Genomic DNA, 3,856 nt, shown 5'->3' with positions numbered 1-3,856 from the left:
GCATTGCTGGCTTAACGTTTGGCTTGGCTATATTTTAAGAAGGGTTTATTAGTCAAGTTACAGCTAGACCTCAAAGAGTAATATGTTTAACTGTGTGTCGTGTGTTGAGGGGGAAGTGGAGAGCTTCCTGTGATTTGCTTGACAGACTTTTATTACAAATTAGATAAACTCTCACACTTTAAAAAAGTTAACTCTTATTTTGAGGGGAAGAATCAGCAACACTTGGGTTTTAAAAATGCAAATCCACATTCTGAGGGATAGCCCATCTCTGCTCTTGAAAGAGACTTTCTTTAGGCAGAGGATAAGCAAAATGACTATATTTAAATTTTGCCAAAACAGACCATTAAAAGCGGGCCTTTTGTAAAATATGCTGTAGACATGGAGTTAAAATTAAAAAAATAAAAATGGTAAAGACAGCCTGGTGACCACAAAGTTCTCAGTATCTGCTTTGAATGATATGCTTTTGCTTCATATGACGTATGTGTCATATCTCTTTGAAGATGTGCTTTGTAAGAAAAGACCTTGATAATTTGGACTAATTGTAGAGAAAACCAATCTAAACAAAGGATTTTGCAGTATGGAGACTTTTCAAGAAAACATGTCTTTGACATCTGGACAGTGATAAGCGGCCATTGTACGCCGCCTACTTGAGCTCCCCAATCCCTTACCCACAGTTCTGAAATGAACAATTTTTTGAATAAGTTACTTGGTGGCAAAACCTAATGGAAGGCTATTTATAGCCTTTATGTATTATGCCAAGGGTGAAATTCATACATTTTGTTGCAGAAATATCAATGTGCTTGATGATGAAGGCCCAGTGGAGTGTAACATAAAATCATGTCTTATGTACCACATTATCACCCAGAAATCAGAAGAAGTGTGAATCCCAAAATGTGTCAGACCTCAGAGGTCTCAGATAGATATCATAAACCTACATTTATTCTGGGACTTTGATAAGTGCAGTGCTGGGAACAAAGAAATTTTGAAGCTACAGTTAAAGATCTTAAGATTCTAGGGTATAAGAATCATAAATTCCTGTAGAAAATAGAAGGAGTTGCCCAGTGGAGATGCTCTAGTACCAGGATAGCATTGTTAATGAAGGCCTGTTGTTGTGGTTCAGTCGGTCAGTTGTGTCCGGCTCTGCAATCCCATGGACTGTAGCACCCCAGGCTTCCCTGTCCTTCATTATCAACCTGAGTTTGCTCAAACTCATATCCATAGGGTCGATGAAGCCATCCAACCATCTCATCCTCTGTTGCCCGCTTCTACCCTCTATCTTTCCCAGCATCAGGGTCTTAAGGGCTGTTCATATCACGTGGTCAAAGTATTGGAGCTTCGGCTTCAGCATCAGTCCTTCCAGTGAATATTCAGGGTTGATTTCCTTTAGGATGGACTGGTTTGCTCTCCTTGCAGTCCAAAGGACCCTCAAGAGTCTAATGAAGGCCTGGATTGAGAAAGGAAAGAGGGGGATAGGACAGGCAGGCAACAAGGTAGTTGACTAGTTTGGAAGACTGGTTAGCTTTGTTGTAAGTATGTTGAATTAAGGACTGATGGTGACTGAGCAGAAATGGGGAAGCCAGGAAGGAGAAAGCCTGCTTTAGTGACTAGGCAGAAGATCATTGGTTGCTAGTATATAAATAAGAGCCTCAGCATCCTTAGACACCTTCTCTTGGGTAATTTAAAATATTAAATTACCATTTTAAGTTACCATTAAAATATTCTTTCTATTCTTTCTTTACTTAGCAAACTTCTCGCCACAGATCATGCAAAGATAAACGTCAGCCTGGAGAATGATCTCAGATTCTCAATTAGTGGAGACCATAATTAATGAGGTTTAATGTGCCTAGTCCAGATCCAAGAAAGCCCTTTGCAAATGCTGAAACCCCCTGGCTTTCACTCAACAATATATATTGGCATGTATTTAGATACCTCTATCAATGGAATGAAAAGACGTCTCCCAGACACCTTTGGAGCGAGACCACGGGGCAGGGGAGTGTATCACAAGAGAGGATCATTTAAGGTCTGGAGCTCCAGGCCGAAGGGGTGCAAGCAGTAAGTGGTGCTTGTGCTTCAGCCCCGTGGAGAACGCAGCAAGCGGTGTGGGAGAAAGCAAAGTGGGGAGAGATGGCAGCACCGTGGATCGTGGGGAACTCGAGAATAGCACAGTTAACTAGGCATTTGCCTCCGGCAGATGGTCTCTGAGACACACAGCTGCCACCATCCCAGAGAAATAGAATAAACACAGAGCTGCATGGTGTCCTGGCCCTGGTGGTTGCCACTATTTCTAGACTGACTTTCCTGAGAACCGAAGAAAGCTCACGAGCCAAGACCTAACATTTTTACTTGCTGCGAACATCTTAGGCAGAGGTAACACCAGGAATCCGTAATAAAACAATAAGTTAAAAGCTGCTGTCCCCTTCTGCTGGAGGGATGGGAGGACAAAATATCTTCCTGAAGGCTGTGAATAGATGACTGAGTCCACCCTGGGCAGTGCTGTGGCTGATGGGGATTATACAAAAGAGATAAAAGAGATTTCCGATTGTGACGGAGATAAAATTACAGACTGTGCATAATTTAATGTACTTTGTCTAATTGTTAGTTGTCTCACTTTGTAAAAGATTTACAGTAATAGAGGAAAGATTCTGAGGTCCGGGGTTGGGGGGGCGGGCATGAAGGGCAGATCTGTTTAAGGAGTAGCCTCAGAACCACTGTACCTGCAGCTCTGTCTGCTTTCCCATCCTCTTTCTGAAGCAAAGGCTATTAGAAGGATTTACATCCCAGCACTGCTTTTCAGCAATGTGGAGCTTCAGTTCTGTTTTATTATGGTTTTGAAGTCACAGTATGTGTGCTGTGTATTAAGCCACAAAACAAAAACACAAGCAGAGCGGGTGCAAAGGAAAATGCAGGTCTCCATGGAATTCTTGCACTGTGTTAGGAGTCACCGATGCTTCTGTTTGTTATTTCGAATGGAGCTTGGAGTCAGACACTGCAAAACATATCAGCAGTTGTATTTGTCAATCCCTTCCCCCACTATTTGCTAACTTGCCTTTGAAAAAAGAAACTCTTTCTTCTGGTTATTGGTTATATCATCCAAACAAGCAGTAAAGAACACGGGCAAATCTAGTTCAAGACTGGATATGCCAATCAGGTTTGATGTTAAATAAAAAGATGGATTTGGAATGGTCTGCCTTGTCCCCCGGCCAATTCTTGATCCATTTTCCTCTTTCTGTTCTGCTCATCAATCTAATACAAGTTGTACCGTGTCATATGTAATTTTCTGAAATCTAAATTAATGGTGCCTTGCATTAGAATGCCACCAGCAACTAAGTGATGGCCTGCCATGCTACTGGCCAGATAGGAAGGACCTCTCAGGGAGTGGGTTAAAAGATATGTATGTTAAGATTTCCTAACTCCTTTCTCGAGAGAGAGACATACCAAGCTTTTCTGGATTACAGCAAAGTGTTTTCTTCAATCCCTTTTCAAACAAAGCAGATTCTTTTAAAATTCACACTAAGTCATGGACAAACAGTAGAACATGGGGTGTTGTTGGTGTGTATCATTTTGGGGCTTAAGCTCCTTTTTGATTAAACAAATTTGTCCTGTACAGAGGAAGAAGTTAATGGTTATCAAGGACCTGCTAAATTGTCAGGCCCAGGATCTGTGTCCTCTCATTTAATTTTGAAAACAACCCATTGAGACATAGGCATGGTGCGCTCAGCCGTGTCTGACTCTCTGTAACTGCATGGACTGTAGCCCACCAGGCTCCTCTGTCCATGGGATTCTCCAGGCAAGAATACTGGAGAGGGTTGCCATTCCCTTCTCTGGGAGATCTTCCCAACCCAGGGATCGAATCTGC

At 42.2% G+C, this 3,856-nt stretch overlaps 1 protein-coding gene across 1 annotated transcript in view; it reads left to right on the top strand.

The window, feature by feature from the left end:
* The window catches only part of ZNF827 (zinc finger protein 827), a gene marked incomplete at its 5' end in the record, with an annotated part of 157,663 nt that overhangs the window by 87,808 nt on the left and 65,999 nt on the right, over positions 1-3,856 (top strand). The gene's annotated exons all lie outside the window — the stretch shown is intronic.

Source organism: Bison bison, unplaced genomic scaffold (genome assembly GCF_000754665.1).
Source record: "Bison bison bison isolate TAMUID 2011002044 unplaced genomic scaffold, Bison_UMD1.0 scf7180017864184, whole genome shotgun sequence".
Taxonomy (NCBI): domain Eukaryota; kingdom Metazoa; phylum Chordata; class Mammalia; order Artiodactyla; family Bovidae; genus Bison; species Bison bison.
The sequence above is the reverse complement of the archived record's forward strand: the minus strand, read 5'-3'. Positions and strand labels throughout refer to the sequence as shown.